The sequence below is a fragment of the Neovison vison genome, chromosome 11, assembly GCF_020171115.1.
Source record: "Neovison vison isolate M4711 chromosome 11, ASM_NN_V1, whole genome shotgun sequence".
NCBI classification, from domain to species: Eukaryota; Metazoa; Chordata; class Mammalia; order Carnivora; family Mustelidae; genus Neogale; species Neogale vison.
The window spans coordinates 14,292,695-14,318,101 of NC_058101.1; the positions used below are offsets into that span (position 1 = coordinate 14,292,695).

At 35.0% G+C, this 25,407-nt stretch overlaps 1 pseudogene; it reads left to right on the forward strand.

The window, feature by feature from the left end:
* The first annotated feature begins 417 nt into the window (after positions 1-417).
* On the forward strand, positions 418-24,957 carry LOC122890178 (annotated as a pseudogene).
* The last annotated feature ends 450 nt before the right edge of the window (positions 24,958-25,407 follow it).

Consider the following 25,407-nt stretch of genomic DNA (forward strand, 5'->3'; position numbering starts at 1 on the left):
AAATTCATTCCTAGAGCCTGGGGAAAAGAATGCAGCCTTGCAGACTGGTTGATTTCGGCCGGTGAGAGGCTCTAAGCAGAGCACCAGCTGAATTGTGTTTTACCTGACTTCTGACCCATAAAAAAAGTGAGATAATAAATAGGATCTTTACTAATTGACTGGAATACACAAGCAGTGAAGAAATGAAGGATTTGTAGGATAAGACACAAATATGGAAGACACCAATGCATCATACGATGGAAGACCTGAAAACCAACTTTCGGAGAAAGTAGGTGAACTTCTCTCTCTTCTAAACATAGTTACACAAACAAAGGCAGAGAGAGATGAGGACGCAGTTGTACAAGCTGTTTGATGTGTCCTAAGTGTAGTTAAAAGGATTGCACGGAGGGCCTAGTGTCCTGAAAGCCAAGGTGAGAGATGCAGCTGGCTCAGAAAGAAGTGAAAGGGATGGTAAATGAAGATGGAGATGGCAAATCTGGGGCTGCTTTGAATAAAGCTTTCAATGGATTAAGGAGTCAAGAAACGCTTCTAGTGTGCGTTGCCACTGATAGAGCTGTAGCTAATTTGGTTTCATATAGAACTAGACCTAAAATGTTGATTCTTCTCCCTGGTGAGCCATGTGATTAACTCTGTCACTTCCCCTCAGTGTCTGTTCAAATACCACGTTAGGAATGAGACCGGCTCTGATACTCTGAAGCAGTGTAAAATAACCCACTGTGTACCTCACTTCTGTCCTCTCTTTGTAAGCTTTATTTTCCTCTGTGGAACTCATGCAGAAAACATTTACTTGTTTTTCTCTTTCTCGTACTTGAATGCATGATTCAAGAACATAGGAGGCATATTTGTATGCTGCTTTATCTCTAGGATCTAGAGAATTATATAAGTTGTTGAATGATTGTCTGTTGAGTGGATGAAAATCTAAATGCTTGATTTCTGTTTAGAATATCCTTCTCGTGTTGTCAAAGTACTTCCCTTCCTCATTCTTCTTCAGCTTTCCAAAATATATGTAAACTAAATGAACTTGGATCAAACTCAATTAAAATTCAAACTCATTAAAATATTTCTAGAGAAATTTTGTCCTATAGCCTAATTAGTGGTAATATTTTCATTTGTTTTATACTGGTAATTTTGACCATCTATTTAGAGAATGCTTTTCTTTCTTTCTTCTTTTTTTTCCACTGTAAATGTAATTCTAAGAACAAATGGATCTATCCTAATACACTTAACGTGATTCATGCCTCATGTCATCATCAATACTGTTTGCAAAGAAATTACGTACTTTTTAAAATTCAAATTCTAATCCAACAGAGCTAGGTAGATTCACACTTTTATTTAGGAGAACAGTTTATTTAAAAACAATGGAGTTTAAAAAGCTGTTCCACATCATGCAGTAGGACTAGCATTTTGTCCACCAAGCTAAGGAAAATAGCAAGGGACTATTGTTTGCTGAGTACTGAGAAGGCAGGCAAGTTCTTATCTACTTTCTACTAAAAGAGCTATTCCACAGATTTCATTTTTTTTTGTCCTGTAGCATTGATTGTTAGTGCTGTCCAATTTTTCTTATTGTTATGTGGCTAAACACTTCTAGCACCACAAGCCAAAGAGAAGAATTCAGATGCTGATTTATCTGGGTTCTTTGAAGTTTATTCCTGCCCATTTTTGAGTCTTAACATATCGGACTGTTTTACTATATAGTTCACATTTTCTTTGAGATATAGGGCTAAATAGCAACAAGGATTATTTGTTGAAAATGAATTCCCTCTGTGCAATACCACCCATAAACAATGCATATGGTTCAATAATGCAAGCTGAAAATCGGAATCACATTTTAAAATGACTGCAGTGTAACGCAGACTAAAATCAGTTGCTACTATTTAATTAGATTTATTTTTATGAGGAGATGCTCAAGATTATTTCACTTGAGATATTATTTTAGGCCTTCTTCTAGAGTGCAGTAATTATCGACACGATTTTCAGCTAACCACAGCGTTTTGACTGAGAAGTAATTCTACCATCACATTTCTGTCACATGGTATAACTAATAGGCTAAATTTTTCCAGCAAAGGGAGTGAGATGTGTAAAAACAATTCAAAGCCAATAAATGCAGTTACTTGGAAACATTATAAGGAAATGTCACACAATAACATTTACCTGCTCTGTTTTATTCTTTAACCCTCAAGCACTTTTGTTGTTTCCTGAGCTGAGATTAGTAACTTAAAAAGCTTTTATTAAACATGTACAATCTAAATGAAACACTCAACCAACTGTAAATTCTCTCAATTAGACTTCCTGCAAATGACAAGTGAGTGTGAATGTGCAATAAACCTCTGAATACCCGTGATTTAGGGCTAAGCAGACTAGAGGATTTCTAGTAACAGATTGAATGCAATTGATTGTATGGTAAAAGGCAAGAAAAGTGTGTGGTGGTTCCTTGTTTGCCCTTTCATTCCTTAAATCAAGAGAGGATATTTGCAATGCAAAACTTACATTAGTGTGCTTTGAGCAACAATTTAGGGCACAGAAAAGACATAACAACTCCTAGATTAACAGTTGCATTATTTCAAGTCACCAGACCTCAACTCCTTTTCAGCAATATAAGAATTACTTGTAGATAAGAAAAATTCATCCAAAGTGTCATTTAGTTGCTTTTTGTTTGTATGGAGGAACAATTTATGGTATTTCTTTATGGGCCATAATTGACTTGCTTGAGACTTTCTGATAGAAGCTTACTGTATGTAACGGAATTATTTTGGTCCACATTAGCAAGTTTAAAATTTGATGGTGGCAGCTGAACATCTCTGCCTAAATATGATATTTGGCATTTATATTTATTTTCTGTAGTTCTAAGTTTAATCTCCTGTAGAGAAAATTTTAGGCCCTGTCAAATTTGTAGATCAATGATAAGGTCTTGAAAAATGAACATGTTTATCTTTTAAATAGGAAGACCACAATATTGACTTATAAAAGTATTATATTTAATTTTGCAATATAGATTTATCTTTAAAATTAAATACAGCACTAAAACCCAGAATTTGATTGTGTATACACACATCATATTGGGTTACATGGTGATAGTAAGCAACCCCAAAGTCATGTGACTAAACAATTTTAAAGCTGTTTAATTTTCTTATTAAAAATTATGAATTTATTTGAGCAAAAATAATTCTAAACTGGCAGTACCAAACCCAGAAGTGGGTAGAAGCTCACCGCTGGCAGGAGCTGGAGAGACTTTTATAGAGAAGTGATGGAAGCAAAGCCAAGAAATTATGATTGGCTGTAGTTTAAGCATTTGCCTTTAGGGGAAAAAGCGAGCTGGCTGTTTGGGATTGGTATTCCTTAGGTTTTGATTTCTTACCCTTGCAGGATTTATAGGATTTGGTTTTGGTTTCCTTATGGAGTTTACTAAGGTATTGAAGCAATCTCAGTCTAATGGACTCTTTAGTTAAGTAAACAATTCTCATTCATGCTAGATGTCCGTTACCAGACAGAAACAGGGTATCTCAAACATGGTCACTTAAGGACCCAGGATGACTGATCCTAAAAACTGGTCCTTACAGTTTCAGAAGGAAACAGCTCAGGAAATTCTCAGTCCGAAGGTGATCCATATTATGTTCCCTTACAACTGATGGAGTAGCTAATTTTGTTTGTTTTCAATTTCCAGGAAGCAGGTGAACATCTCCAAAATACTACCTGGTTTTATAGTTCTTTTCTTAGTACAGTTTTCAAATAAATCACAGTTGGCATTGTGCTACTAAATGCAAAGATAACAAGTGCCAAAATTGTATGCACATATTTATATGGATGTTCATACATGGACAGTCTTCCACCATTCTGTATGGAGGTTGTATCTGTTTGCTGATATTTTACAGTTTTAACACTAAATTGTAAAAATTTACCAACCTCCATAATTTGTAAAAATAATAAGTTCACCTATACTTCAATAATAAATAAACAATAAGCTAGTACAGGGGTTGGCAAACTACAGCCTCATGGCCAAATAAGGCTTGCACACTTTTGTATTTCTCACATACTAGGAATGATTTTTACATTTTTAAATGGTTGAAAACGATTAAGAGAAAATATTTTGCAACACATGGGAACTATATAAAATTCAAATTTCAGTCTCTAGGAGTAAAGTTTTGTTAGAATATAGCTGTGGCAGTTGGTTTATGTTATCTAGGGTTTGTGGCACAACAGCAGAGTTGATAGTTAGTACAGGGACTGCATGGCCCTAAAGCTGAAGATATTTACTGTCATTTCCTTTATGGAAGAAAGTTCTTTAGCCTCTGAGCTAAAAAGGCAGTTGATTTAGCATTAACTTGCCTGGAATGGCTCTTTTCCACATGTCTCTCATTTCCTTTGGAGCTAATGGACATGTTTCTCTCATGGCAATGATGACATGTGTAACTATTTGTATCTTATGAAGATACTATGGAATGCACACACAGAGAAAATTTAGCAATAGAAAAAATTGAATTATCTTATGCCTGGCAGAATTTAGATCAAAGATGTCAAAAAATAGGTCTCCTAGAATTGCTACAATTTTTTTGAATGATTAATATGTGACAGACACCTGGTGTGGATTTTCTGGGTACTGAGATGCAAAATGTATTAGATAATTCCACAAATTTTTATACCTAGTAAAGTAATAAAGTTAGGGTCAGAGCTCCAGGTTTGTGTGCAATAGGCATGACCATATACCATGGTAAGCACAGGAGAGTTCTAGTTTTTGTGTATCATCCAGCCTAATGATCAGGAATTCGTCCCTTGTTCTCAAAATTGTCTGTTTTGGATGATAAATTAGATGGTCACTCGAGTCTAAGTCCAACACTTTCAACTGTGTCTCCTTGTAGTAGAGCAGAACAGGGAGCTAAATATAAAAGACCTGTACCGTCTACTGACCTTCCTTTTGGCCTTAGCCAAAATGTATTTATAAAAGTCTTATTTCTGGGGTGCCTGGGTGGCTCAGTGGGTTAAAGCCTCTGCCTTCAGCTCAGTTCATGGTCCCAGGGTCCTGGGATCGATCCCTGCATCAGGCTCTCTGCTCAGCAGGGAGCCTGCTCCCCTTCTTCTCTCTCTGGCTGCCTCTCTGCCTACCTGTGATCTCTGTCAAATAAATAAATAAAAATCTTAAAAAAAAAAAAACTTATTTCTGGGGTGCCTGGGTGGCTCAGTGGGTTAAAGCCTCTGCCTTCAGCTCAGAACATGATCCCAGGGTCCTGGGATCGAGCCCCACATCAGGCTTTCTGCTCAGTGGGGAGCCTGTTTCCCCCCTCTCTCTCTGCCTGCCTCTCTCACTACTTGGGATCTCTCTGTCCTGTCAAATAAATAAATAAGATCTTAAAAAAGAAAAAGATTCATTTCTGTAAATAAAATCCATTTAGCTCATGATTTAGGCCCTTTATTTCCATTTTTAGAAGTGAGGAAATTTTCACCACACTGATCTCAGCATTGTGGAACTCATTATGGAATTCATACAGAACACGTTGAAACATTGTTCTTACTCCTATCGTTACTGGATATGACCAATCTTGTGTTTTGAAACAGACTTTTTTTAATGTACTGTTTGTGTTTTGACATTTTGAGAGTTGGTTGCCCGTGGTTTATATGACATACACTCAGTAATAGGAATTAATTTTGGGAGACTTTCAAACTAAAGCCAGTTTTGATTATTGTCTGTGTTAGAATCGATCTCCTATTTCTCTACATGAGTCAAAGTGAGCTATATGTAATCCAACAAATTTATGCTCATTACCAAATATTGTTAGGTGGAAGGCAATGGTGAAATACGGGGTTTGTTTACCTGACTTGCAGTGATAGAAGGTAGAGCTTGAATTATTTACTAATTTAAAATGTAAATTAGTCTTTAACCTTAATAGTTTACAATTACAGTTAAGTGTAGAAATTTTACTACTTTACTGCCTTCTTTGAATGTATTGTTAGCATTAGTTTTTCTGGCCCCAAACCTAATCATATGCAGAGTCTGGTACTCAATTAACATTTATTGACTAACTGACTGACTGATTGATTGACTTAATGCACAAACAGTGCACTTTGAAGGTAAATTTGAGTTCTTTTATTTAATTTTAGTGATAAATCTCTTTTTTTTTTCCAACTTTTTGAGAAGGAAGTTTTACTCATGAAACCATGGTGATAAATCATATAAATTAAGCAAAGAGAAAATATAGTCAATAAAACTGCAGATTTCTTAAAAAAAAAAAAAAAGAAAGAAAAGAAATCTTCTTGGGATGCTTCTGTGGCTCAGGTGGTTAAGTGGTGGACTCTTGCTTGCAGCTCAGGTCATGTTCTCAGGGTTGAGAGATCAAGCCCAGCACTGGGCTCAGTGTTCAGCAGGGAGTCTGCTAAAAGATTCTCTCCCTCTGCCTCTCCCCCTATTATCTCTCTGTCTTGTCTCTCTCTCATTAAAAATATATATATGTATTTTAATAACCACTCTCCAATTATGGGATATGATCTTGAAAACATCCATGGTTAGAAAATCTTCAGTTGAAGAATAGATCTTATTTTAAAATAGTACTGATAGGACTAAGGTAAACCCAAGTAGGTGTATGCACTTTTCTTAAAATACATACTATATACTAGATACTATATACTAAATACTAGATTAATGTGCTTCTTTTCAACCAGAAGACAATGTATTTTCCAATGTCTTATATTATTCTTTCTTGATCATACAATCATGATGGGGAACAATATATTCGTTTTTCTTTGTTGAGAGGAATCCAAGGTGAAAATAGATTATCATTAGATAAAACATCCATGTGAGGTAGTATTCCTAAAACCACATACAGCATCCCTCAGTCAGTCACATTCTTCTTGCGTAGTCTGGAGAGTTGTTGCTGTTTAAATGTGTGATTTTCACCATCATGTAGATGATAGTTGCAAACCCTTTTTAATCGGTTATTAAGAAGAGATAAATCATGCCCATAATTCTCAAAGAAGGCAAGGATGGAAGTAATGAACGATAGTTGTGTTTTGTTTTGTTTTGTTTTATCCTCAGATTGTCATTTTTTTGAGCAGCTGTTCTAGGTAGCTGCCAACTTAGACCATGATTATCAAATTGACTACCCATGAGAATATGGATGTTCAATCCCAGATCAATTTTATCAGATTTTTCTGAGTGTGTGTGGGGGGTCTTGGTGGTGGTGTTTGAAGTTTTGCAGGGGATTACAAGGTGAAACAAGGGCTGAGAATCACTGAGCTAGATTTCTGTTGGAGAACATATTTTTTTTTCAATCTTTAGCTATTCTTCCCAAGAGGATGATGGAACTGAAGTTTCAACGCAAGTCATTGAGAGAGAAGTACAATAAAGAGAAGGGTGCTGGCGTAAGTCTTCTATGTTTGATAGAGCCGTCTGATTGGTCTCTTTAGGATATAAGGCACTGGGAAAGGACATACCAGTGAGGACTCTTGAACCAAGGCTTGCTTACTCTGCAAGCCTGGAGCCTTGGAAAGACCAGAGTTAGAGCCAGAGACAGAGGGCACTGAGGTGGAGCCAGAATGGAGAACAACACCAAGGAGGGTGCATTTTTCTTTTGCTTCATTTCTCAATTCAGAAAGAACTAAACTTGAGGAAAAGAAAAGTAGTTTAAAGATACATGAGAGTCTTTTTTTCTTATCTGAAGGGGTGCCTGGGCGGCTCAGTCAGTTAAGCAGCTGCCTTAGGCTAAGCTTGTGATCTCCAGGTCCTGGGATCCAGCCCCATCTCAGGCTCCCAGCTCAGGGGGAAGCCTGCATCTCCCTCTGCCTCTCCCCTGCTCTTGCTCTCTCTCTCAAATAAATAAACAAAATAAATAAATAAAATCTTCAGGGAAAAAATAGTCACTATTGCAACATAGTACATTTATGGAAATCATACAGGGAGACAAACTAGAAATCCCAAAAGATCACACACAGACCAAATCAAAGCTTATTTAACAATATTAAGAGTAAACCTATTTTGTTATATAAAATTGATTAGTTTTTTTTTTTTAAAGATTTTATTTATTTTATTTGACAGAGAGAGAGATTGCAAGTAGGCAGAGAGGCAGGCAGAGACAGAGGGGGAAGCAGGCTCCCTGCTGAGCAGAGAGCCCGATGCGGGGCTCGATCCCAGGACACTGAGATCATGACCCGAGCCGAAGGCAGCAGCTTAATCCACTGAGCCACCCAGGCGCCCCTAAAATTGATTAGTTTTAAACATATGTATTAAGTATATTTTTGTAGCTTGAAATTGCCTGATTTCTGGGAGGCTAATCTTAGAAAATTTTTAGAAGGATTTTAGAGAGAAAGAATGAGACAAAGCAAAATTACCACTGCTTTCCAAGTCTAGCAGATGATACATTAAAAATTATGTCCAAATTAACCTTTATAGATTTATAGTAATTATAACATGCAGATTTTTATGTTTACTTGACTAAAAGTCTGCAGGAATGTGAGATTAACACAGACTCTAATATACATTATTTTTGTCAGTTTAGAAAGATATATGGAAAAAGGGAAACTAATTCATAAAACAAAAGACTTTTCTTTTTATATTTGTAAGTGAAATAAAGTAAATTTATGTTGTGTCAAGTCATTTTAGACAAAGTGAATTGGAGAAAATGTGAAAGCAAAATGATTGCTTCACAGATGCCTGAAGTTCACATGAAGTACTAAGATTGTGTGAGAGCATGCTGAAAATCACCCTCAGTTCTGTTAAATGTTTTTGCTAGTATATTAAAGATAAATAAAAACCTGTCAAGAATGTTTGAATTAAGTGGAACTCTGATATTCACAATCTTCCCACTGAGTTTAAATATCACTGTATTTCTGAGGTGTTCAGTTATTATATAAGCAGCACATTAGTAGAAATACATCATTTCTTTAAGCATTCAGTTTTTTTGTGCTTGTAATCTTATATTTTTTAAATCATAAAGATAATGTTTCAGGAATAAAGACCACGGGATTTTTTTTCTAAATTAAGATAGATAAATCTAACAGTATGCCTATGGTACTCTGTACATAATAATAACATTAAAAATGACACTATATAAATAGATAGGTTTTTGGAAAGGTCATCTTATTTTCCAGAAAAAAATAACATAATTTCTTTCTTAAAAAAATAAGAACAACAAAGCAACCAGCTAGACTGGAACTCTAAAAAGAAATTGAGAATAAATCTTAAGCAATTATCTTCATTTTGTCTCTTGTTACAAATTTTCTTTTGCTCATTTAAATCTGAAAATGTTGCATAACACCTGAGAATTTTAAAAGAACTTTTTTTTACAGTTTTTGTTTTAATTCCAGTGAGTTAACACACCATATTATATGTAGTTTCAGGTGTACAATATGGTGTTTTGACAATTCAGTACATCACCTGGCAAGTGTACTCCTTAATCCCCATCACCTATTTAACCCCTCCCCTCTAGTAATCATCAGTGTGTTCTGGAAGTTAAAATTCTTATTTCTTGATTTGTTCCTCTCTCCTTTTTTCCCTTTGCTCATTTGTTTTGTTTCTTAAATTCTGTATATGAGTGAAATCACGTGATATTTTTCTTTCTCTGACTGACTTTTTTTAGCATTATACTCTCTAGCTCCAACTATGTCATTGTAAATAGCAAGTTTTTTAAAGGCCATATAATATTCCAGTTGTATGTATTTACCACTTCTTTTTTATCTATTCATCAGTTGATGGACACTTGGGATACTTCCGTATCTTAACTATTGTAAATAATGTGCCTATAAACATACGGGTGGATGTATTCCTTTGAATTACTGTTTTTGTATTCCTGGGGTGAATACCCAGTAGTGCAATTGCTGGATCGTAGGGTAATTCTATTTTTAACTTTTTGAAAAACCTGTCTTCCAGAGTGGCTGCACCAATTTGCATTCCCACCAACAGTGCAAGAGCATTCTCCACATCCTCATCAACAACTTGTTTCTTGTGTTGTTGATTTTAGTCAGAGTTTAGCCATTCTGACAGGTGTGAGCTGATAGCTTATTGTAGTTTTGATTTGCATTTTCCTGATGAAGAGTGATGATGAATGTCTTTTCGTGTGTCTGTTGGCCATCTGGATGTCTTTTTTGGAGAAATATCTCTCTGTGTCTCATGCCTTTTTTTATATCAGATTATTGGTTTTTGGGTGTTGAGTTTTAAAATTTCTGTATGTATTTTGAATACTATTTATCGGATATGTAATTTGCAATTATCTTCTCCCATTCCATAGCTAGATCTTTAATTCTTTTGGTTGTTTCCTTCACTTTGCAGAAGCTTTTTATTTTGATGAAGTCCCAATAACTTATTTTTGCTTTTGTTCCCTTGCCTCAGGAGACATAGCTAAAAAAAATACTGCTTTGGCCAATGTCAAAGAAGTCACTGTCTGTGTTCTTTTCTGGGATTTTTATGGTTTCAAGTTCTACATATAGGTCTTTAATCCATTTTGAATTTATTTTTGTGTTTGGCTTAAGAATGTTGTCTAGTTTTATTCTTTTGCATGTTGCTGTCCAGTTTACCTAACACCATTTGTTGAAGAGACTCTCTTTTTCCCATTGAATATTTTTCCCTGCTTTATTGAAGATTAATTGACCCTATAGTTGTGGGTTTATTTCTGAGTTTTCTCTTCTGTTCTATTGATCTATGTGTCTGTTTTTGTGTCAGTACCATAGTGTTTTAATTACTATAGCTTCAGAATATAATTTGAAGTCTGGAATTGTGATGCCTCCAGCTTTGTTCTTCCTTTCTAGTTTGCTTTGGCTGTTGGGGTTTTTGTGGTTTCATACACATTTTAGAGTTATTTGCTCTATCTTTGTGAAAACTGTTGACATTCTGATAGAAATTACATGAAGTGTGTAGATTCCTTTAAGTAGTGTAGACGTTTTTAACAATATTTGTTTTTTTCTCAATCCATGAGCATGGAATGTTTTCCCATTTGTGTCTCTTCAATTTCTTCAGGTTATATAGTTTTCAGAATGCAGGTCTCTCAGCAATTTGGTTAGGTTTATTACCAGGTATTTTATTATTTTTGGTGCAGTTATAAATGGATTTTTTTTTTTAAATTTAACAAAACTTACCTTGAAGATAGTTATCAAACACTTTACATTTGTAAAAATCTAATTTTTTTTAGAGTGTTTGTTTTATCAAAGATTTCAGCAGTATTTTACTGGCCTATATGGCAGAAAAAATATTCTTATAGCAATTCTTTTAATAGACTTGAAATTTGCTTAAGCATTTCCAAAAATTGAATATTGAATACTCTAGATTTCAATGAATGCTTTTTATTTCTCTAGATTATTTCTTACTTTTTCTCGTCCTTCAAGAAAGAAATGGATGTTTTTGAAGATACAGAACTTCTAGATAGAATTCTATCTATCTATCTAAATTATGGGTCCATAATACTTCTAAATCAGTTTTACCATTACAAAAATTCAAAGTTATTTGATCTTGATCTTGTTTCTTTTTACTGAAAATTTTGATTCTAATATTAATGTGATACATATTTGTATTATTCTACATAATAAGTTTAAAACAGTAATATCAATTACATTCAAATACTTAGACTGCTAAATGGTACTTATTATTTCTTTGAACTTCTAATTTATTCAAAGCCATTTAAAGTAATTTATTCCTCTTTGTGGCTATGTGATCAACTGATTTACAGTTGGGTTTCTTTGTTTATATTTATTTTCAATATTTTTGGTGGAGGTTTCTGTAAATGTAAATTTCCTTTGTGACTATGTAAAACATTTATATATTTTCTAAACCAAAGCTATTGTAATGGTATATTTTGAGAAGACACCCTTCCATTATTGCCTTTTTTACCCTGTTCTTTTCCTCCCCCCATAGGTAACTATTTTTATTAATTTACAATTTTTATTTTATTTCTTAGTTTCAATTTTCTTATATCATGTTTATCTTGGGATTTTATAGCAGAATAAATTGGTATAAGCCTGAGCTGGTACAGAAATTGTTAGGATTAGGCCCCTTTCACTGAAGATAAAAAGTCTTTGGATGAGATGGTCTCCATATAAGACAGTCTTTTCTTTTCTTTACTTTTTTTCTCTTCTCTCTGATTTTCCATCAGGCCTCTGTAAATTGGATGAGTGGCTTTATGTTTCTTTTCTTCTTCATAGTTACTAGTTTCTACTGGAAGGTGCTCACTTCATTTCTATTAGGGATAGAAATCCTTTCAACAGGGAGCATGACTGAACAAAATAGCTGCAAGATCCCATTTACCATGTGAGTGCAACACCATGAGCTAGATTTTACCTTGCTATTCTTGCCATTGATCATAATTATACCTTGATTGGCAAATTTCTCTTAGTTTGTGTATTCCTCCAACTTCTCCAGAGAAATAAAGCCATAGCAGATTCACATAAAGAGATCTTAATAATTTAGTTCATGCATTTACGAAAGCTGAGAAATCCCATGATCTGCTATCTGCAAGATGGAAACCCCAGAAAGCCAATAGTGTAATCAATCCCAGTCCTATCCTGAAAGTCTAAAAAACAGGGGAGCAGATGGTATAAATCTCAGTTCAAGGGCAGAAGACTGATATCTTAGCTCAAGCAGGCAGGAAGGAAGCAAAATGGGGTGAATTTTTCCTTCATACCCCTTTTTGTTCTATTGGGGCACTCACAGATTGGGTGTTGCTCACCTACACTGAGGAGGCTATATTTAACTGAGTCTACTCATTCAAATCCTGATCTTATTCAGAAACACACTCAATGACATGCCCAGGAATAGCGTTTAATTTGGGCAATACCTTGCTTGGTCAAAATTGACCCATAAAATTAACCATCATAATTTATCTCTTTCCCCACTAAAGACTCAGCTTTATGAGAGATTCAAGCATGTTTAATGTGTTCTTTGTTCTGTAGCTTGTAGCTAGCATACTGCCCAAGCCACTTTTTTCATCCAATGAGGTCTTACATCTGAAATTCTAATGCTTACTTGGGAGTGAGCAGCTGTTCCATATACAAACTCCTTATGAAGAAGAATGAAGATATAGGAGATAACCAATACAGCAAAACAAAAACAAAAACAAAAACAAAACAAACAAAAAAAAAAACCCAAGATAAGTTTGTTTCTTATAAATGAATCATTTTATCTTAAGGATATATATCTGAGGCATTTCCATATCCCTGTACTTTTAGCAACAATTAGGTTTTTATAAAATTTGAACTCCTTTCTCTTCTAAAAACCTATTTCTTCTCCAGTTTTTGAAAATTTTTTATTAGATTAATTTATCAAGTTACAAACATAATATCCCACATCCAGTTGCTTATCAGGCGATATTGATTTTATTTTAGGATTACCTCTTCAACTCAGTCATTCTTTTCTTTATGTATGCCTGCTTCCCCTGACTTAGTTTAGACATTAATTTTCTCTCTCCTAATCTCTTTCAACAGCCTTCTGTTCAATATCTCTATAGTGGCCTGTTTTACTCTTCCATCTGCTTTAATGAATTTTGCATTTCTTTGTCTAAAATGTATCTTTCATATCATTCTTTGGTTTTAAAAAAGTATGCTTTTTGACATCCAGGATTATGTCTAATATCTTTAACTTAGCAATGAAATATATCAGAATTTGTCCCTATCTACTTTTTCAAATATTTTTTATTTTGTAACCTATGTTCTAAGCTTAGTAAGTCTCTATTAATTTCCTTTATATATGATGATCTTACATGATTCCTTGCTTTTAAATATGTATTTTCTTCTGTTTGAAAAATGCTATCTTGCTCTCTGCCTGAAACATATCTACTTATTTTTCAAAAGCACAGATAAATTATTATATTCTACTTTGATAATGTCAGATCCTATGGAGAATTAGTCGCCTCATTTTCTCTAACAATGATATCAACAAGAATAATTAGACTTTCATGTGCCATTGACTTCCTATCATGAATGTATCAAATTCTTAAAGCCACTGTTTTTCAGGTGATAAAGCTGAGAAGTTCAGAAATGTTACTTAATTCAGCCAAAATAATATAAGCTGAGGCCCTACTACTTAATCAACACTTTAAAAAGTCTCTGAATGAGTGGATTTATAGAGAATTTTTCATATTCAATTTCTCACCATACATTGTCCATTTAACTCTGCTGCTTCTCATCTACTTACTTATCTCCCTATCTAAGTAGACCTTCTTTCTCATTTCTATTTTTTTACCTTATTTCCACTCTAATTTCTCTGAGCTAACCTGAAAAGGAATAGACCTTTTCAAGTTCTGTAGTTCCTTTTTTTTTTTTTTAAGATTTTATTTATTTATTTGACAGACAGTGATCACAAGTAGGCAGAGAGGCAGGCAGAGAGAGAGAGGAAGGGAAGCAAGCTCCCCACTGGGTGGAAAGCCCAATGGGGGACTCGATCCCAGGACCCTGGGATCATGACCTGAGTTGAAGGCAGAGGCTTTAACCCACTGAGCCACCCAGGTGCCCCTATAGTTCCTATTTTTAACCATACCCAAGATGGGCTCTTTGTATCCATAAGCAGTATGTGCCTCCCAACCTCTAGTTCTCATAAAAGTTTTCAGTTAATTTTGTATCAAACTCTTGATCTTCTATTTTCCACCAAGTTTTCTGGGCTTCCAGTGTCTGAGTTCTGATCTATTGCTTGAGTTAGAGTTTCATCCTTTTGGTGTCTCTTGATTTCTTGCTTATTATATTATTAAGCATATAGGCTATATATGGTTGAGTATGGAGTAACAATGAGATCCGGACATTCAAGACTAAAATAAGACAGATGCTTGCTTAATTTGCATATTTCTCTAAGGCTATGTTGGCTTAGCTGTAGGATATCATTTAGTAAACAAGATCCCTTATAAATCTGCCCATAACTCAAGGTGTTATCCTGATCTGTATGGTTCCAGATAAAAACCACCAGGTCTGTGTTCTAACATTGCAGTGCAGTGCAAAGATAAGTCAAAAGTTGTAAATACCACCTCTGTTCATATCTCATTATTGTGGACACAGTAATATGACCATATCAGACTACAAGAGGGCTTGTAAAATACAGTCACCAGGTGGAACATCTGGAGGAAAAAAGAATAGAAACTAAATGATAATCAAATGTGCATTATGCTTATCTATTTATTATTCTGAAATCATGGTTAATTTATCATATAGTTTTCAATTTAGTAGTAGAAAATTCCACACTTGAACTACAAAGTCCTGAGATTGAGTCCTAGTACAACCATAAAAAACTTTAGACTTCAGATATGACATTTTCTGAGCTCCATTTTTTCTAATGGCCAAAACTAAAGTTTGTAGACATTCTACCAGTACACACTGAGTTATTTTTAAATTATTATCCACTGCATATTTCAGGAACATCATGCACAGTGACAAGAGAAGTTACCCTTAGCCTCATCCATTTTACCAACAACTCATTTATATAAAATAGATTATTCTTTATCATTAAAAGGGAAAGTGATTTAAAATAATAATGAGAAATATTCTATTACTAAAAGGAAGAAAAAAAGAATAGATATTAGGTTAATTAATGCTTAAAGAAGAAACCTAAAATTACTAATACTCTCATGACCATATCTCTCCCATAGCCTTGTTCTGTGATCTTAAGCTTTCTATTTACTCTCTTGGCCTCCGTTTTCTTATCTAAAAACTGAAATAGTCAGATTTGATGATGTTCAAATTTCTTCCTTTTACTAACTTTTCTGATTCTCTTGTTAAAAATATGTACTTATTAATCATTTTATTTACATGTATAGGAAATAATACATCATTCCTATTGCAAGGCAATTTGGTATATGTTGATGATAAACTGTTGAATGAAACAGACCTAGAACCCTCTGTTAAGAAGCTTACATTCTAACAAGAAGATTGGTAATGGGGATGCCTGAGTGGCCCAGTCTGTTGAGCATCTGCTTTTGGCTCAGGTCATGATCCCAGGATCCTGGGATGGAGTCCCACATCAGGCTCCTTGTTCAGTGGGGAGCCTGCTTCTCCCTCTGCCTGTACTGCCTGCCATTCCTCTTGTTTCTGTGCTCTTGTTCTCTGACAAATAAATAACTAAATCTTAAAAAAAAAAAAGAAGAAGATTGGTAATGAAAATTAGGGGAAAATGACAATGGAATAATTACTATCTGAATGCATCAAAGCCAGGCTTAGAAGAAAGATAATGGATATATGTATACAAATTTAGGGTTTTCAATAACATAAACTGCTATATACATAGTTTTTTAAACACTTAGGTCTTGGGATGATGTATAATTGCCATACAGTTTAGGGGCATCTAGGTGGCATAGTCAGTTGAGTGTCCGACTTCTGATTTTGGCTCAGGTTGTGATCTTTGGGTGTGGGATCGAGCCCCACATGGGAACAAGCCCTGCTGTTTTACTCTCTAGACTTTCTGCCCCTTACCTCTCTCTCTTTTTATATCTATCTCTAAAATAAATAACATCTTAAAAAAATAAAACACAGCTTAAACATATCCCTAATGAATTGACTCAGACATTCTACCTTATCCCATCTCTCCTCTGCCTATTCCCCCACCTCTAAAACACATTATAGACAAGTGTATGGGGTAGTATAGAGCTTAAGCATAATCTCCTGGGTGGTCTTACTTTAGATGATATTCTACAAAAGTGTGCAATGACACCCAGGCAGCTGTTACATTTAAGTCTATTAGTGATGTTATTAATAAGTCTTTTGATACTGAATGATACTGGAAATATAATAATCATTCTCTCTTGAGTTCACATGTTGTCTATAAATATATTTTACCTGTGAAAGCACTTTGCCTCATAGCATCATTATAGGATATAAGTTATATGTGCCAGTAAAAATGTCATAGCACAATAAATTTTAAACACACATGTGAAGTATAATTTGACATGGTTCAATATCTTAAAATGTGCATTTCATTACATCTTTATTCTGAGGCTCTTCTCCAACTTTGAATTACTGACTGGCTGAATAAGTGAAAATTTATTAACTACCATCTAGTCCTTTTCAATTAGTCCACATTAACTTTCGAACCTCAAATCCCATTGAGAAATACCCAGGTATACATCTTCTTTTCTGTCACTTAATCTTAGTATCCATCTCTAAACCGGCATTATCATAATAAAAACTAGTCTTAATGGAGATCCATGTGTGTACTAGTTACAGTGGTAAATTATTTTTTGATCTTCATCGAACTTGATTATTTAGGTTTTAGTATTATGATCATTTGATTGTGACTGAAAAGTTAATCCAAATTTATTATTTTAACTATACACTGTAACTATGTCTATTTGAAAAGATGCTGAAATTCAGGGCTTCTCTCAGAAATACAGTTCTAGGGGGCCTGGGTGGCTCAGTCGTTAAATGTCTGCCTTCAGCACAGGTCACGATGGCCAGGTCTAGGGATTGAGCCCCGCATCTGGCTCCCTGCTCCTTAGGAAGCCTTATCCCTCTCCCACTTATCCCTCTCCCATTGCCCCTGTTTGGTTCCCTCTCTCTCTGTCTCTCTCTGTCAAATAAATACATCAAATCTTTAAAAAAATACAGTCCTAACATTATTCTGTTGTTTTTTTAAATATAGAGGATCTTCTGCTAATTCAACAAGGCTACCATATGTTACTTTTCCCCCAGTTCTGTTCTGTTCACATATATGTGACTAGATAAAGCATTCATTTAAAGTCAGTGTACTATGCCACATCTTCTTTATCCATTCATTTGTTGATGGACATCTAGATTCTTTCCACAGTTTGGCTATTGTGGAGATTGCTGCTATAAACATTCGGGTGCATGTGTCCCTTTGGATCAATACATTTGTATGTTTAGGGTAAATACCCAGTAGTGGGATTGCTGGGTCATAGGAAGCTCTATTTTCAACTTTTGAGGAACCTCCATACTGTTTGCCAGAGTGGCTGCACCAGCTTGCATTCCCACCAACAGTGTAGGAGGATTCCCCGTTCTCCACATCATCGCCAACATCTGTCGTTTCCTGACTTGTTAATTTTAGCCATTTTGACTGGTGTGAGGTGGTATCTCATTGCGGTTTTGATTTGTATTTTCCTGATGGTGAATGATACTGAACACTTTTTCATGTGTGTGTTGGCCATCTGGATGTCTTCTTTGCAGAAATGTCTGTTCATGTCTTCTGCCCATTTCTTGATTGGATTAAGAATCCAATCAAGAAATGAGTGTTGAGTTTGATAAGTTCTTTATAGATTTTGGATACTAAAGTGATATGTCATTTGCAAATACCTTCTCCCATTCTGTCAGTTGTTTTTTGGTTTTGTTGATTGTTTCTTTTGCTATGCAAAAGCTTTTGATCTTGATAAGATGTGACTCTCTCTCTCTCTCTCTCTCTATATATATATATATATATACACAGCAACCATCAAAAAAACCTCTGAAATCTTGACATTTGCAATGATATGTGTGGAACTAGAGGGTATTATGCTAAGCGAAATAAGTCAATCAGAAAATTATCATATGATCTCTCTGATGTGAGGAATCTGAGAGGCAGGGTGGGGGGTTCTTGAGCAGTAGGGAGGGAAAAAATGAAACAAGATGGGGTTGGGAGGGAGACAAACCATAGGATACTCTTAATCTCGCAAAACAAGCTGAGGACTGCTGTGAGGGGTTTGGGGGGTAGGGATAGGGTGACTGGGTTATGGACATTGGGGAGGGTCTGTGCTATGGTGAGTGATGTGAAATGTGTAATCCTGATGATTCACAGACCTGTACCCCTGGGGCAAATAATACATTATATGCTAATAATATAAAAATAAGGTCAGTATACTATATATATTACTTATATACATAAAATAATTTTTATAGCAATAAGCTTTAAGAAATTTTTAGGCACCCAAATACCTAAAAGTTAAGAGCACTAGCTTTCAGCAGTAAAACATTAGTTTAATGAATTCTGTCCATTTTATATTTGGCTTCTTTCTACTTTAAAATTTTAACTTGTGTTATCTGTGTAGGTATTCACTATAGATGATTTGGAAAATACAGAAAACTATTAAGATGTGAGCTATATGCTGAGATTAGATAGCAATGGCTTAGAAACATAATATCACATTCTTTTTTTTCTAAAACTTCTGAAGTGCCAGGTGACTTGGAGGGAGAGAGTTATCTTCTCCATTGCTGTGCTACCAATCCCTAGGATGTTGCTGTCATCATGCCACATATAATTCAGACTGAATGTCAGAATACGTGATTGGATAGGGGATATTTTCTTTACAGAAATTATTAGAAAGTTACATTCTTCATCTGCTTCTATCTTTTTGGACAAAAGTTAAGCATACAGCAATTTTGAATTGTAGGAATCTTGCTAATATACCCTCACTGGGTTGTCATGTGTCCAGCTAAAATTATCAAGGTTCTATTATTTAAAAAAAGAAGAAGAAAAGGAGAATGGATACTAGGCTCAGTAACCATGAAAGACAAGTACCTATAATCTCTGATTTTTGTTTTTTTAAGCGGGGGAGGAGTAGAGGTAGAAGGAGAGGGAATTTTAAGCAGGCTCTATGCCCACTGGGGAGCCTAATGGATGGCTTGATCTCACAACCCTGAGATATGATCTAAGCTGAAATCAAGAGCTGGATGCTTAACCCGCTGAGCCACCTAGGCTCAGTTCTCCTGTGACTTTTAACATTAACTTCTAATTACTATGATTAATGCTGAAATAAACATATGAATACACTAATTATTCCATGTTTAAGTCCATGTTTGATGGGCTTAAGATAGATTCCTGAAAATGTAAATTCTGGGTCAAACTATATGGCAAACAAAATTATAATTATGCCTAAACACATCTTATAAAAATAGTACCAGTTTATGCTTAAACATAATTTGTTTGAAAACTATGATATATTTTCAGTACGTATTTACAACTCTTAGCAAATGTGATAGGCAAAATACTTAAAAATGTATATTACTTCATTTTTAACCATTATTTATTTCTAACTTTATTGGCCAATTTTATTTGCTCTCCACATTGTTTCCTTGTATATCTTTCTACTTTATGTAGAATTCAATGTTTCTTACTAATTTATATGAACTTCATATATATCATGGGTAGTAACACTTCACTAATATGTTTTATAAAAAAAAATTTCCTAGTTTGATCTGTGCTTCTTGTTTACCATCTTACCGCTTTTCTATGATGTTTTAGAACTCTAAAACTTTGTTTCCAGTACTCAAATCCATCAATAATATTCTTTAAAGGTCTTATCCTCAGTTTTATTGAGATGTAATTGACATACACACTGTATAAAGTGTACAGCATTATGATTTCACTTATACATACCACGAAATGATTATTACAGTAATTTTAGTTGACATTGATCATCTTGAATAGGTACAAAAACTTTGATTTTTTTTTTAAGATTTTATTTATTTATTTGACAGAGAGAGATCACAAGTAGGCAGAGAGGCAGGCAAAGAGAGAGGAGGAAGCAGGCTCCCTGCTGAGCAGAGAGCCCGATGCGGGACTCGATCCCAGGACCCTGAGATCATGACCTGAGCCAAAGGCAGTGGCTTAACCCACTGAGCCACCCAGGCGCCCAAAATTTGATTTTTCCTTGTGATGAGAACTCATAAGATTTACTCTCAACTATTATTGTACATTACATCCCCCATACTTGTAATGGAAAATTTGTATCTTTGGCCACCTTTCTCCATTTCCCCCAACTCCCACTCCCATTTCTGGTAATCACAAATCTGATACATTTCTATGAATTCCTTTTATCTATTGATTGATTTATCTATTTTTAAATTTCCAACACGTGAGAATATACAGTATTTGTCTCTTTCTCTCTCTCTCTTTTTTTTCCTTAGAAGTTTGTACCTCTTAATACTCTTCATATATTTTGTCTACCCACAGCCTCTCCCTGGTGTGGTAATCCACAATGTGTTCCTTGTAGCTAAATTTGTTTTATTTTGTTTATTTGTTTCATTGTTTAGATTCCACATATACATATTTGCCGTTCTCTGATTTATTTCACTTAGGATAATGCCCTTTAAGTCCCTACACGTTGTTACAAATGGCAAGATTTCTTTCTCCTTTATGGCTGAGTAATATTCCATTACAGAGACATATCTTGGAAACACTGCAAGGTCAATTCCAACCACTGCAATAAAAAGAACATCACAAAAATGTGAGTCAAATTTTATTTTTCTGGTTTCCAGTCCATACAAAAGCTATTTTTATACTTTATTAAATGTGCAATATCATTATGTCTTTAAAAACAATGTACATAACAATTAAAATACTTTATTATTAAAATTTCTATCATTTGAGGTGTCAGCAAGTCATAATCATTGATCATAGATCACCATAACAAATATAATAATGAAAAGGTTTGAAATATTACAAGAATTACTGAAATGTAAAACACAGACATGGAGTGAGCAAATACTATTGGTAAAATGGTACTGATGATAGATTTGCTTGATTCAGGGTTGCCATAAACCTTCAATCTGTGGAAAAGGCAGTATCTACAAAGTGTAGTAAAGTGAGCACTGTAGAATGAGATATGTCCAATAAATAAGGTGTATTTGTGTGTGTGTGTGTGTGTGTATACACACATATATACATACATATTTTTTATTCATTTATCAGTGGACCCTTATGTTACTTTTATATCTTGGCTATTGTAAATAAGGCTACAATGTACTTATGTCTTTTTGAACTGATGTTTTTGTTTTCTTCGGTTAAATATCCAAAAGTAGAATTGCTTGATCATATGATAAGTCTGTTTTTAATTTTGAGGAGAATCCATACTGTTTCAATTTACATTTCTCTGGTAATTAGTGATGTTGAGCATTTTTTCATATACCTGCTGGCCATCTGTGTGTCTTTTTTGGAAAAATGTCTATTCAAGTTCTCTTCCCATTTTTAAAATATTTTCTATTAAGTAGTGTAAATTCTTTATGTAATTTGGACACTAATGTCTTATCAGATATATGGTTTCCAAATATCATCTCCTATCCATTTGATTGCCTTTTTGTTTTGCTGATGAGTATTTGTCTTTGTCTGCTTATTTCACTTAGCATAATGCCGTCAAGGTTCATTCATCTTGTTGTAAATGACAGGATTTCTTTCTTTTATATGGCCACATAATATTCCTGTGTGTGTGTGTGTGTGTGTGTGTGTGTACACACACCATAACTTATTTATCCCGTTATTCACTGATAGATGTTTAGGTTGATTCAGTTTTTTTCTCTATTATAAATAATGCTGCTGTGCACCTGGGTGGCTCAGTGGGTTAAGTCTCTGCCTTCAACTCAGGTCATGATCTCAGGGTCCTGGGATCAAGCCCCACATCAGGCTCTCTGCTCAGCAGGAAGACTGCTTCCCTCCCCTCTTTCTGCCTGCCTCTCTGCCTACTTGTGATTTCTGTCTGTCAAATAAATAAAATCTTTAAAAAAAAAGAAAACAAGTATTTAATAAATAAATAAATAAATAAATAAAGCTGCTATGAACATGGGGGTGCTTATATCTTTCAACATAGTGTTACAGATACCTTTTTCAACACAGTGTTACAGATATCTGTTCAACATAGTGAGCAGATATCTGTTCAACATAGGTTAATATGGTAGTTCAATTTTGTGTGTGTGTGTGAGGAGTTTGAGGATCTTCTTTATGTTCTATTTGGCCAAGTGTTTCTTTCCTTTTCAAGACTGGTAACATGTTCATCCATATTATTTTATTTTCCTAAAAGTATGTGGGTTTGTTTTATCGTTGTTGTTATATAAGAATACATGTGAATAGTTAAAGAAAAAAGGAAAAAAGATGTTAGTTTCCCCAGTTAAAAAAAATACATGCCAGGGACGCCTGGGTGGCGCAGTTGGTTGGACGACTGCCTTCGGCTCAGGGCGTGATCCTGGAGTCCCGGGATCGATTCCCACATCAGGCTCCCAGCTCCATGGGGAGTCTGCTTCGCTCTCTGACCTTCTCCTCGCTCATGCTCTCTCTCACTGTCTCTCTCTCGCAAATAAATAAATAAAATCTTTAAAAAAAAAATACATGCCAGTCATCATTAAGTTATTGGTTATTTCCCTGAGTGTTTTGTGTAGATGAATAGAAAGTATGCTATATAATGTTTTTAATAGAAATTCTGTATCATAGGAATTCAGTCCATGTAGCAATTAATTTTGTAACATCTACATTTTAAAAATACCTTTACATTGCCTGCCTTGCAAGTTTAGATTTAATAACTCGTGGAAATGGAGTCAACCGAGTGTTTTTTATAGGGCTGTGTTGTGGTTGGATTTATGTAGGGACTTCGAGATCTCTGCACTAGATTCTATATTCATCAATCAAAAAGAAATTAACTGTATTTTTTGTATTATTTAGCGACTAACTTGAGGGAGGATGAGGTGGAAAAGTTATACTCTGCCTAATACCTCATCTTTTTGTGTAGAGGGTCAGTGCTCAAGCTCAAACTGTATATGGTGACCTGAAACTTTGCAGAGTAGAAAAGACAGACTGCTTCAGTGTTCAAGTTTCTGTGATAGTGGCCTTTGAATTATAGCCATGTGTCCAGGTTCTTTTCATATGTAATAGTGACAAGTTTTACTGTATAGTGAAATATGCATATTGAAATATCTAAGACAATTTGTTTGTTGACCACTCTTTTTAAATGTTATTATTTATACTTAAATTAGAAAGCAATAATTGATGAATGACCTTTATTAGTTTAGGGAGTTACTACTTGACCTCTAACACAGATTGTGAAAGTCTAACTAAGCAGGAGAACACAGCTTTAGATGAGGACTCAGAAACTGTTCCCTATCTCCCTAATATTGAATAGAAATGTCTAATAGAAGGTGTTTGAATTTTTTTGAATTGCAAAAAAATTCAGGCCTTTGAAAATTTGTATTTAAACGTCATATATATATGATATATATATATATATATATATGATACCAATGTCCAATCTCCAATATCAATATCTAAATATATTTAGAAGTCATATATATATATATATATCTCCAATACCAATGTCCTAGCACAGGCTGCTATAACAAAGTGCCATGGGGGGTTAGGTGTCTTAAATAACACACACTTATTTCTCACAGTTCTGGATGGAAATCTGAGGTGAAAATGCCAGCATCCCTAGAGTAGGGTCAAGACTCCCTTCCTGGCTTGCAGATGGCTGCTTTCTTGCTGTGTCCTCAAATGGTGGGGAGAGGTAGAGAGAAAAGAGAAGAAAGAAAGCAGACTCTAGTCTCTTCTTACATGGGCACTAATCCCGTCCTGACAACTGTACCCTCATAACCTCATCTAAGCCTACTTACCTTCCAAAGGCCCCACCTCCAAAGCTATAACATTGGGAGTTAGGAGTTCAAATGAATTTTGGGAAAACATATTCAGTCATTAACTATCAGAAATTGTGCTCAAATATAATTCTTCCATTGATTACATGTAAATTATCATAGGTAAAAGCTTAAATGGCCTTGAGCACAGGACCTGAACCTGTTGGATTACAGCAGGTTAGAAGCCTGGCTGAGAATGGGGGGGTTACCCCAAGCCCCTGGTGGTTCTGCAGCACTATCTGCACACCTAGCTGCAAGTAAACCCAGCTGAGGGGTCCCCAAGACCCAGTGGGTGGGAGTTCAGAGAGGTTTAATGATGTGTGTGTGTGTGTGTGTGTTTTCCAAGGGAACTAATAAAGAATTTCTTCCCCAAATTGTTGATACACTGCTAAATATGAAATTAAGGGAAACAGAAAAAGGCAAGCCTATATCGGGTCTACCTGGCTATGCTCTTATCATCCTTTAAGCCACCCTCAGGAGGGGAGAGTAAAAGAAGAAACGTGCAGTATCACTCTAACTCTGGAAAAGAGAGAAGGGTTAGAACTTTATTTCCGATTTGTGACTCTAAGTGGAAAGGAATTTGCTGCTAACAGCAAGAGCCCCAAACCTGGGGTTGTGGTAGAACACGGTACTTACAGAAATAGACAGGTGTTAAAGCTGTATACCAGTGGACCATACACACACCTAACTGAGTTTTAAAGACTTAAAAGTTTCTACAATTGTTTTCTGGTATAAAATTATCTAGACTATAATTAGATTTTCTTCCTCTCCTTGAATACACTAATCTGCAGCATTTTCAGACAAGAAAATCCTGGGTCCTGTCCATAACTCTGCAACCTGCTAATTAGATGACCTTGCCAAGTCACCAAACGCTGGATCTCAGTCACCTTTCGTTCTGCTTTCCTCTACACTTCCACTTGAAAATTTGAAAAATGCTTTCTATTCACTTGACAGTCATTGTGGAAATGCTCTTAGAGAGCCATATATAAATATTTTGTCATGAATTTTGTGTAATCAAGAAAAATACATTTCTTATACCTTTAAATGTATGTAGGATGTAATAAAAATAATCATTTGCATTAAAATTAGGTTAAAATCTCAAACAACCTGAAAAAACTGTAAATGGCCTTTGTTCTCACAAAGTGCACA